This window comes from Alosa sapidissima, chromosome 15, assembly GCF_018492685.1.
Source record: "Alosa sapidissima isolate fAloSap1 chromosome 15, fAloSap1.pri, whole genome shotgun sequence".
Lineage (NCBI taxonomy): Eukaryota > Metazoa > Chordata > Actinopteri > Clupeiformes > Clupeidae > Alosa > Alosa sapidissima.
This window is the reverse complement of record NC_055971.1, coordinates 5,383,855-5,396,689: the sequence shown is the minus strand read 5'-3', so window position 1 is coordinate 5,396,689 and position 12,835 is coordinate 5,383,855.

Here is a 12,835-nt window from a genome sequence, read left to right as displayed (position 1 = left end):
GGGAGGGGGTGAGAGGGCGAGTGGGATGCCAGAGGCACAGTGACAGCTGGGATGTAGGAGATGCAGTGTGGAGATCAGAGGGCTAGAGTTTCACCCGCCACAGACACCGTGCCACTCTCTCCCTCGTCTGTTGCTCCCTACTCTCATACACACACACACACACACACTCACACACACACACACACACACACACACACACACACACACACACACACACACATGCATGGATACATATGAATTCAAATGCAAACACACACACATACACACACACATACTACACACACACTGTCAAGAGGTGTTTATTAATAGAGCATATTTAAACTAACAAATGTTGTAGTGCTTTACAATATGAAAACCACAGTCCAAAAGTACAATATAGATTGTGTAATCCGTTACAATAAAAAAAATGCAATCCCAAGACAAGATCAAAAGTGGTGGGGGATGATGTACTGTAATGCTTATCGCAAGGCTGTTACACAGTCTGGGAATTGTACTGATGAAGGCACACTCATTTCTGCATTTCCAAAGAGATTGTAGTATGGAGAAGAATAATGAAGACCTGGAAGAGGGGGAAAGGATATGAAGGGGGAGCTCAAAAAATGTAGGTGATAGTTCATGAAATCTTTTTGTAAACTACCTTTGACAAAGGTTAAACATAAACATAGCACTGTCTCTGCTGTTACTAAAGTAGTAAGTGATCTAAATTATATTGTCAATGCACTTGATAAGAAAAAAACACTGTGCTACCATTTTTGTAGTTGCTGTCAGACAGACACCACTCTGTAAAATTGGGGAGTGTTCAGTCAGAACCCTTGCCCCTAAGGGAGCCCCGCAAGGCTCAGTTCTTGGGCCAATCCTTTTCACAATCTATATTAATAAAAAAAAATGCTTTTAACAGCAAACGCAAATGCAAACGAAGCTACTATTTACTAAATCTAGAGATGATAGCTGCAATAACATAAATATTGCTACTTTAAAAGGGTCCATTATTTACAGAGTTTCACATTACAAATACTTGGGAATCTGGCTGGATGAAAAACTGACTTTCAAAAATCATATTGATAGTCTTATTATTAAACTAAGGCAGAAATTGTAATTTTTGTACAGAAATAGATGCCATTTCCCAGTTTTTTGTAGGAAAAAGATTGTTGAAAAAGCCATTTTTCTTTCTTCCCTGGACTATGGAGATGTGATTTACAGTCATGCTTCTGTCACCACTCTCAAAGCCCTTGATACTGCCTATCACTTAGCACTTAGGTTTATCACCGAGGATGCCTACAGTACTCATCATTGCATTTTATATGAAAAAGTTGTGTGGCCTTCCCTATCTCAAAGAAGGGATATGCATTTCTTTCTGTTTATTTATAAAGCCCTAACTGGAAAGCTTCCTATGTATATTTCTTCCCTTTTAGCTGGGTATTCCAACCCCTACCAAACTCGGACTAGCAGGTTACCGCTGCAGGTTGGTAAAACTGCTTTTAGTTGTTGTGCTCCCTCATCTTGGAATACCCTGCAACTCAGTCTTAACCTTGATTCATTTGTTTCATTTGAACATTTTAAAGCCATGTTTAAAGATCATTTGACGCATTCATGCACTTGTTTTAACTGATAGTTTGTCATGATATTGTATATGTGTTATGTGCGTTTACTCAACATCACTGTAAATGAGGGCTAAGCTCTCAAAAGATTTTTCGAGTTTAAATAAATCAAATCAAAGAGTATTTTTTTAATGGTAGCATATGAGCTATTGTTCAAAGCTCAGCTTTCACTGGCATTATAGTCTGCAAGTCTTTCTTATAATCAGCAGATGCATAACAGAGCCAGCCTGAAGGGTTTACCCATTAGCAACCAGTAAGGGTGGCTAAGTGACATGATGTTGAAATTAAGCATTTACAATAGTTGCGCCACTACAGCTAGATGAAGCAATACAAACAGTACAGTACCAGCAACACTAAACACTGAAGAACTGAACCTGGTGCAAGGAAAATAAGTGAAGTTACTCATTAGAGGCAAAGATGTTGTTTCCATACTACCAGTGGGGTTTGTAGTTGGGCGACTAAATGCAAAATATGTAACTTTCTGATACAAGTACACATTTTCATGTAATATATCTTATATCTCAAAGTCAATGTCAAAATGACAAATGGCAAAATGTGCAGTTTGCCACCCCACTTTTGGGAAAAGGCTAATATATGAGTTTGCATTGTGAGTGGTAAAGTATAGCAATCCCATGGCCATACCCAGTCTAGTCGGTGCTAATTTATTAAAGGCTGGTTCAGTGGTTTCAAAATGAATCTGAAGTTTGAACCTATTAGAATGCAATGACTGGAAATAATTCCCAATGAAGTGTGGCCAGACCCTATTCATAAAGTGAATTTGGGTCTGGTTATATCAGGTTAATGGCTAGTTTAGGGAAAATAAGCTCTTTTTGAATTCTGTTAAGTTTTGTAATTAGACATGGGATGAGATGTGGCCTGAACAACTCCAACAGCAATAGAGTTACAGCAATCACACTGGGAGAAGATACAATCATCAATACAAATATACTGTTTTTGGTTATAGAAAGTGGTTTAACCTTTTGGATGGACAATAGCTGTAAAAGGGCATGTTTTACAACTGCACATACGTTAGAATTTGAGTCAATGATTACATTGAGGTTCTTTTTACATAACATTATGTGTTCATGGAAAGAATGCACACAGTATGGGACTGATGGTACAAGAGAGACACAAATCAAACACTACCCCAACAAGTGATGTAGTAGAAGTGAAATGAAAAAGGAAAATATGGAATATGGAAAGAAACATGATTCTTTTGAATGCGGCACAAAGTTTTTCATTGGCAATTTTCATCAGACATATTTATGTGTGTAATGTATTTAAACAGACCTAAACCAGCTGTCTTCCTTCCCCATGAAGAGCTCTTATGGTTGTATTAGTAGAGTAGGATTATCATGAAATAACTGTTCAGTCTGTCTTTTAGAAAAAAATAAAAACATCTGGAATAAAATCAATACAGTTTATTTATATTATGTTCTGTATCTTACATACTTAGACTGTCTTGTCCATACTGGCTTGTCCATGTTTAATTTCCACATTAAGTGGCATCTGTTATGCTTTCGGTCAGTGGTAAACATGATGTCAGCATTGATTTGTCAGTGGTAGCATGGAATAACGTGACATCAGTGATGGGAACGCTGGTCTACAGTCGAAGCACCCTCTCCTTTTTGCCAGCATCTCAAACAAGTGCATTTATAGAGTCTATCCTAACTTACAGCGAGCATCAAAGAACAATGTGTCACAACATTTTTGACTCAAACGTGGACAAACACCCTATCTCTAACTTTTGACTAGACACACTCCCTCTCCCACTTTGAATTGTCAAAAGTTTCAGGACATTACATTGGAACGTACAGTAGATGAAATGGTTGCAACGTGGACAGTTGCAGTGTATTTCAATGTACAGTCACAAGTTATTTAGAAACATTCCCAAAAACCTTTCTGATTTCACTTCACCAGCAAATTGGGAGGGAGGAGGGTTGCACTATATGAGTATTCTTGCAGAATCTGAGACACTCGGGAGGGAATGTGACGAATATATGAGAAATCTGCAGGATTACAGAGCTTGTACAGCATGCTGTGCTGAAACATAATGAGGAAAGAACTTGGAAAAGAGAAGATAGGCACTTAGTGAGTGAGTGAGAGAGTAGAGAGAGAAAGAGAAAGGGGGGGGGGTGGGGGAGAATGGTCTTTGTTAATCCAAGCACATCTGGCTTCTATTAGGATGTGGAGGCCGCTAAAATAATGTTTTTCACCCTACAAGCCTTTCTGTGCTATAAATTACCCAGCAGCCACCCTGCCTTCCTGACTGAAGTTCCTCAGTGAGCCAGTTTTGGTTTCACAGACACTCAACTCCTCCCCACCCTCTCCCTTCTTCCTTGCTCTCTCTATTTCTGACTCCCCCCTTGCTGTTGTGGCCAGGAAGAACTCTGACCTCAAACTCAGTCCCTCTTCCAAGTCGTACTGTATCTCCTGCTCTGTCTGTCTATCTGTTCTATTCTCTCTCTTTCTCCGTTTCTCCCCCTATAATATTCAGCTCTTCTTTTTCACTACAGTGCAGATGTACCGTCTAATCCCCGAGTGTGTGCTCGTGTTAGTGATAGTCTTGTGCTCTCTGACATTGGGGTCTAAGCTCATTTTTTGGGGGCACGCAGAGTTCAGCGCAGGTGTAGAACAAAGGGAGGAATCCGCTATCTGTCAGGCCGAGGGATGCACAGCGGGCCTGAGTCCCGGGCGCCGAGCGGCCAGGGAGGAGCCGGCACCAACAGAGGGCCAGTGGCTCTTCCCCAGAAACGCCAATTAGTTTAATTGGAGATGACAGATGTGGGCGGATGAAAGGCCAGCCGATTGGCTAATGAGAGCGGCGGAGTGCTAACAACAAGCCGGAGAGCGCCCTGATTTTACACTCATTAGGCATCTGTGAACCCAAGTGCAGCTGGTTAGAAGGTGAGGGCAGACTGGGCCAGGGTGATGTCCAGCGTCCAAGAACTTTTGATTTGAAACACGAGGCCTGTGTGTTAGTGTCTCTTCCACTTGTCCTCTTAGCTTCAGTCTTTTCCTCTTAGCTTCAGTCTTTTCCTCTTCTCTGTATTTAGGGAGAGGTTTAGTGGGCCATGGAAAAAAACTGAAAGATTTAAATCATCAGTGTTAAACATGTAGTGGACTGAATCCAAGATCTCAGTAATATTCCATTAGGGCCTCACAACAACTGGCGCGTAGAGCTGTAATCAAATAGCAAAAGAAAAGGATATGTGAGAAGAGGAGAGCATATGTCTCTCTGTCAGTCTAAGTGAGGGAATAGGCACCAGGGCCTGAATGAAAATGGTTTATTTATTTTGCCTTGTCGTCCAGTGTTTTCCATTCTGACCCTCTTTGGCACCCTGAACACTTGGTGAAAAGGCGCAGTGATGATGTTGGACCAGTGTCCTGACTTATTCCAGTGCTGCGCTCTGCTACCCCCCTTAAGGTCTAACCTATTCTCCGGCTTGGAGCAACCTCTGTGCAGGTACTTAGTGTCACTGGGAGCCAAGCCACATTCCCCAGGACCCCTTCCGTCAGCACCAGCTCCACTCCCAGTGTTGCCTGGGTCGTGTCTCTCCTCAGGACGGCCTCTCCATTAATCCAACTTATAACTACCATGTCGATTTCACTACCTGCCAGGTCTTCGACAGTCATTGAGAGTCATGTCATTATTTCAGAGTGACTTGTGGAGTGAGTTCTGTTTGTGTCACCTATCTGTCTCATCTGTCTGTCTGAAGCTCTTCTTGACTCCTCCCTAATGACTGCGTACCAATCTGTCATTATATCCCACTATTGATTGCATTTTCCTCTCCTCGCTGAAATTCTGGCCATGTGGCAAGACTTTGTGAATGGTAGGACTTTTCTGTTTGCTTTTGACTTGTCTCTTTTTGCTGGCCCTACTTGTACATTTGCGTGCGGCAGCTCACAACACCTTCAAATGCTAACTTAAGTTGTTTAGTGCCACTTGAATATTTCAGACATGTTTGGGTCAGGGCCCCTTGTAGATGACCTCTCTTCAAAAGCTCCTCCCTGCGTCATCCCATCCCAGTGTGGATTGATACCAAAGAGTAGTTCAGTCAACACCGGGGGATAGGGTTGTGAACACAAAAGACCCCGTTTCACATGGGCCATCAAGGTCAGGGTACCGAGGCCATCATTTTTCTGTCATGATTCACAGGATTATGCACAGGGGGAGATTTGTGTCTGTGTGTATGTTTGTGTGTGTGTATGTGTGTGTGTGTGTGTGTGTGTGTGTGTGTAGAAATGGGGGAGGGTTATTTCCCCATGTGGGGGTCTAAGATATCAAAGCCGGACGGGTTTGGGGTGGACAGAGAGCAGAGGATGGAGGGGAGAGGACAGGTCTTTGTTCTAGCTCCACCTCAGGATTCCATGAAAAGATCAGCGAGCAGCCTGATTTGTCATGCCTTCAGGCTCTTGCCTCTGATTGGTTCCACTGAGCAGGCAGATGTTCCGGCTGCAGCAGGGGGTGCGATTGATTCCAGCTCCCAACTCACACACTGCAGGATGGTCTCATACTGTCCCTCCCTTTCTCTCACTCTTTCCCCTTCCTCCCTCTCTCACTCCTTCTCTCTCATTCTCTCTCTTTCTCTAAGTGTCCCACACCCTTGTTTGAACTCATACACATAGTACAAAGTTGGTTTATTTGTTAGTTAGTTAGTTTGTCATTGTAGATAACATGGTTAGCTCAGTAACCTTGGTGCAGATAATATGTTAGCTCAGTAACATTACACACCTTAACATAAACATTCTTAATTATTATCATTTTTAATTATAATTATTCATATTCTTATTCTTATATTCTGATGGTGCTTTATTGGTGTCACTGGACTTCATCACTGTAGTGCCAAGGACAAAAAGAAAACAATAGCTATATTATTTTATAGCAGTAGTTATTAAAACTGCAACCACAATGCTACAACAAATGCCTTGAGAAATAAAATAAAGAAAGAAATAAAAGCAGTACAATTCGGTGCTCAGTTAGTGACTGGAGTTTCAGTACTCAGCAGTGAGAAGTAGCCTTTCCTCAGTCTCCCACTGGACACAGGAGCTGCTCTTCATTACAAACAAGCAGGAGATCAGTTATAACTCTTTCCTATTTGGTGCACTTTTCTGCATATTGAGTGCAATGCATGAGGAACTGTGGCCTGGCCTTCACTATGCCCCGCTTACATTTGGAGTCTATCAATCTGTGTATTTGTAGAGGAACATTTTGGTAACACTGTCTGTCATAAGGCTAGCAACCATGTTATAAACATGTCATACTGTAGTAGATGGTGTCATCCAGTCGAAAGTCATCTTGACATTCAGTGATTACATGACTAGAGTCTCGTCATTATTATGGAAATGGTCAGCTCTCAAAAATGTTAATGCCTTGACAGATTATTAGCTTGTGACATAAAGCGAGAAATTCTTAAGCTGTCATGATATACTGTCAGACAGTCAATAGATCTAGTGTCTGCCATGAAATGGTTAGTATGGTCATGTCAGTCATATTACAAAGGGTTTGAATAATATTTTGCTAACTATTTCAATACTGCTGCTCTATTACCTTATACTTAACATTATCCATTACATTGGCACCAACCATGAAGTTCAGCACATTTTTTATTATTTAAAGTATGTAAAGCATTACAAACTGAATTATTCTGCAGGAAAATCATTGCATTAGTACAAAGTATATTAGTACATCATATATTTTAGACATGACTAATTTAATTCCAGTGAAAATCATATGAACAGTAGGATATCAACCTACAAGACATAGCTATTGCCAAAGTACACAGAAAAACAGTTCTATTTATTACCTTGAGGCTATCAAATGACACGTTGTGGATTACAAACAGAAGTGCAAACAAGTTGAGATTTGTAGAGTTACTCTTTCTCTATTTTAGTGCTGCAGATTGTAGATAAGAGGACAACTTTCTGGAACCAGAAAGAGATATCGCTATCTCCATTATCTGACAGCATGGTGTCTGCAAAAAGAGTTAGCATGTCCATTTCTGTTTGTGTGTGCATTTAATCTTTTGTGTGTTCAGGAAGAAAGCCTTTGGCCTCTAAGGCACAGATACACTCAACCAAACTTGCAAGAATGCACTTGCATACACATAAACACACACATACACACACACACACACACACACACACACACACACACACACAGGCAGGCAGGTAGAGAGACATTTGGCATTCATTGAAGCAACCTGCAGGATTTACAGTTCAGTTTTCAGTATTATATTACTTCCCCAACCCAGATACATCAGATAGACGTTTGGCATGATGGTAGATATTATATTAATAAGGCCTTCAGGATGCAGAAATGGTATGAGTATCCAGGATTCAGAAAATTGTTCCAATGCAAAGAGTGAGCCATGAATGGATACAGTGTGCAGAGTGTCCTCGTCCATAAAACACTTGGTCAGCTACACACTGATTGACACCTGGAGCCATGTCTTTGTCCTCTTTCCTTTTTTACAATCTGAGTAACATTTTCAAAGATGACAGCTATTCAGCAACAATAACGGTATGACTCATGCAAGGGATACAGACACAAGAGGAAGGGTCTCACAGCTATTTTCCTTTTCCTGATCAAAGTAATGAGCATTGGCAGAGCTAAGCCCCAAGGGGAGAGGTCAACACCTTCCAAAGAACAGACAGGCCTTGTCCTCCTCGGTGAGGATCAGGCCTGAGTGACCGCAGCCTGGCTTTGAAGTGCGGTGCTGCTCTAGGTAACTGCATGCCTACTTCCAATGCACAGGAAAAGAGCAGAGGCCCGCGAGCACATTGATAGTCTGTTGGTGTTTATCGTTAAGGGAGTGGGCTGGCATTACCACAACCCCAGCATGTCTGAGATGTAACAGGGCTCTTTTGAGCCAGAGAGAGGCCTGTCCATCTCCAAATGGCACATGACCAAGCGCTCCACCCGGGTCACGGACAACTGAAGTATAAGCCAATAAAACACATCTGGGCCTTATTTTATTGGTGTTCAATAGTGTGTCGGTATGTGCACGGGCAACAAACATAGCATAGTTCCACCCTTTTCCCTGTTCTCGGATGCAGCCCCCCACCCCCTTCCCCTGTCCCCCCTCATACCCCCACCCCCTGGTTCTGAGACCCATTTCAAGGCATATAGGTGCACATTAAACAGAAAATAAAGGCACACATCTTATATAGGGAGAGCATTCCTGTGAAGCCCCCACAGGGCAGACAACAGGGTTTATTTAAAAGTTAAAAAGAAAGCAGGGGGAGACTACAAGTCTGAAGAGGATATTAAAAAAAAAATACATAGGAAAAAACCTGTTCCCTGTGGCCATTTTTTTTCACATTCAAGAACAATTTTGTACCTTTCCTTCAGAAAGTCCAGCCTGGTTGTGAGGCGGTAGGGGAGAGGGATATTTTTTTTTTGTTATGAAGGAGAAGTAATATGCGAGTCTGAAGTGCAGAGCACCTAATGAAAACCAACTGCCAAGCCGTCACTATCTATCTAGCCTGGTGCAGGCCTCTGTGGACACACAGAGGAAAAACAGACTCTGCTTCTAATCCAGCCACCGCTCAGCTCTCTCCTTTTCTTCCCTCTTTCCTCCCGGCTCTCCATTTTCAAGATGAAAAAAAGCAAACGGTTTCACTTGCAATTTTTCTCCAAGGTATTCAGTCAGAAGTCTGTAAAAGTAAAAGAACTACTCCTAAGTTTATTTTCCTTTAGGTGTGGTGTAATCACCTGAGTCAAATATGAAGTACGTCCAAGGTAAATGTTGTAACGTGTTGTTAAGCTATACTCCTTCACTTTCTTGCTACTTGCCAGCATAAGATAAGTATCTTCTTAAATTCTTCGAGACCACATGACATGACACTCTGTGAAGGTTATCTTGTCATGCAGGGGAATCCACCCTGATGGTTTGGATAGGAAGTGAGAGGACAGGAAGAGTAAGAGATGGAAACGATCTGCCACACTTCCAGACCGGCTGGCTACAGAAAAGCCCAGGGGCTGCTGGCTGCTACCAGCTCATGTTTTGTGGGTTGGGGGAAGCCAAGGCCCAGGCATGAGAATGTCTCCCCTCCATAGGCTCCCCTTGTGAATGTGGTCTTTCTAGAGCAGCGATGGCTACCCTCATCCCAGAGTGTTGATTCTCCTCGGTGATAAGGCTCTGAAGAGTGGTCTCTTTCACACCACGCACCGTCCTCCTAATCCTCTGTGCCAATCAAACCACCAAGCCCAATATTAGCTTTCCTGCAGTGAGACCCGGCCCGGACTAATGAATATGGCCATGTTTGTTTGATTGTGTTTGTGGGGCTCCACATTTCTGTGGCCAGGTTGATATGTTGAATTTGTGTGCCTCTGACTGTGTGCCTGTGTAAATTTGGCAGTGATGCACTGAACTGTAAATGACCTTTACATTGGTTGGAACTTCTAAAAGTACATCAACAGATATAGTTTCCAGTAAATACCACTGATCAAAACTCTGAGTTGTGCAGAAAATACTGTACATGACGGCTGCTTGTCACCTATTCTATCCTACTGTACATGACACCTATTCTATCCTACTGTACATGACACCTATTCTATCCTACTGTACATGACACCTATTCTATCCTACTGTACATGACACCTATTCTATCCTACTGTACATGTCACCTATTCTATCCTACTGTACATGACACCTATTCTATCCTACTGTACATGACACCTATTCTATCCTACTGTACATTCAGCTCTTTCCACATTCCATCTAATATCAGAGGGTTGCATTCAGGTTTTATATTCCATTTAAATGTCAGTGATACGGAGAGAATAAAAAAAGGAAAGGGGTTAAATGCCTGAACAATGAAACTGGTGGCAAAGTGCCACACTTGCCCCTAATACATATAGCATTCGCTGATGTAAATGGTCCCAGGCCATGCTCATTAACAGGCGGAGGGACAAGTCGGGTAGCGCCTCATACTCTCCCCATTCATTACTAGCTGTTTTAATGAGGGTTTTTCACTCCTGCCTCCACAGTGATAATTTACAGTGCTCTGGCCTGAGATCAGAGACGCGGGCCTGTGACAGTCCTCCCTTAAACCTTGGACCGGGCTGAGCAGAGGACACAGCTGGACCCAACATGGGCAGAGGTGTGAACCCCTCGGAGTTAATGAGCCGATGGGACAGGAGGATTACTGTGCGGGTCAGAGGTGGCGGGACTGGGGCCAGAGAGGCTGGAATTAATATCCGTCCGCCATTAAACCAGAGGAGATTAGTCACTCAGACACAGTCCGGGAGAATGCCATAAGGGCCCCTCACCCGGCCACTCAGCGGCCTCACTGAGATGCTGAACCAATTTCATGTGCTGTTGCAAACTTCTACAACATAACATGATTGTCAATATTGTGAGATATTGACCATCACATTCCATGACCATTACACAAAGACCTTTCATTTTCAAGTTCGCCTCTAGGTTTAGGATTAGTTTAGGATTTGTACGGTGTCTGTATCTACATGGATGTCAGGGATGGACTCATTGTTGAGGAATGGCCTTCTGGGCTCTCAGCATGCTCAGAGTGGACACTGTTTTGACAGTCATGGTGTTTGGGTCAGACTAGATGTGGAGGGAATCAATTCTATTCCGGACAAAGGTCATTCGCTAGATTCATCTTAAGCCTTGCAAACATACATCTTCAAAGACCTCGACATCATGAACACCCAGTTCTGCTGGTGATGGATGGGCATGGTGTTCAAAACTAGCTGAGAAAAAACCCTGACACTGAGATGATCTTCCGTAACCGTCTATAACCAAAACTTTCCTATTAGAAGGCCATGATGATCCTGAATAACCTGATATTCCTCAATGCTCCCCTTGGTGTCATCAATCTGTCCGTTGCCCTCAGAACCCAGCAGATGGGAGCGTTCACATCCACCTCTCCTCCTCTCTGCTCAATTAGTCCCGCATGGTCAAATTCCCTTTGCTTTAGTTGTTTTCCTCAAAGTTCTTTTTCTCTCTTGTCAATGTACAAAACAAGTGTAAGTGTATCACATCATTAAGCTGCATGCAAAATCTGACATTAAGTCTGACTTCAATATATCCATCCATTTTTTTCACTTTCTTCCGTTGTTGTTTGTTGTACAACATTGAAACTGATGTCACCGTTTGGCTGCAGTGGTCCTCTACAAAGACCTTGACTGAGCTTCTGTTCAACGCCGTAACCTTTCAGTATGTCACAAGCCATGAATCATGTATTTTCATGTGCAGGCTTAGTGTGCGAGGAACAAGAGAAGCGGTGGGAAGATGAGAGGGCAGAGTTCCACACTCAGCGCTGTGCGGCCAGACGGGAGCACGAGGTGGCGTGAGGCCACAGAGGTTGCTGCTGGGTGGGCGCGAGACAAGGGAGCAAGCCCCAGACTGTAAAATATGGGCCTCTGTGGAGAACACTTTTTATTCAGCTTTAATTGGCCTGTAAATGGCCCCTCAGTGCCTCCTGATGAGGAGCTCACAGGCCTGTGACACTCGCACACTGTTTGACTGGTCAGTGCACCAGCCTGAGGAGCTGTGCAGGGCTCTGGTCACTAGGGTCTGGCCAGCAGGAGGCTTTTGTAATGTTATCTGGTGTCGTTGGGTTAAACTGAATGCGAACAGCTCAACAACAGGGTTGTTTTTCTTTTCTTGGTGACTTTTGTCCAAGAGAGCTTATATGTAACAGGAGCTCTCTCTGATGGCTTCATCTCATCTTTTTCCTCCTCCTTTCAGTCTTCCTCCCTCTCTCTCTCTCTCTCTCTCTCACTCTCCATCCATCCTTCCCAAGGGAGCTGCAATTTATGCCTCTGGAACAGGCACGGAGAATAGGCCTGAGAGAGAGACGGGGGCCTGCAGGATGGAGCCGATTGTCCACGGCTGGAGCTGCTCTCTGTGGCATGAGGGCTGGAGACAGGGAGGCTCTGTGGAGTGATAGCGTCGGTGGAAAGACGTGAGATTATTATGAAGACATCAGTGTCTGATGCTGCACTTTCACATCTGCGCCTGATTTCTCCCATTTGTCCTGTCCTACCCCACCGGGATTTGAGCTCCCTGCCTCCTGGCACATGAGATTAGATAAAAGGAAACTTGGGGCGGTCTTAGTGAGACACAACTGTAAACGCACATGATGCCTCAAACATCTGTATTTAAAAGACTCTCACACACATTGGGTGTTAATGTCAATGTTTATCAATAGGCTGGTTTTACTGGCACTGGCACTGAATATCTTATGACATCTGATGACATATATAT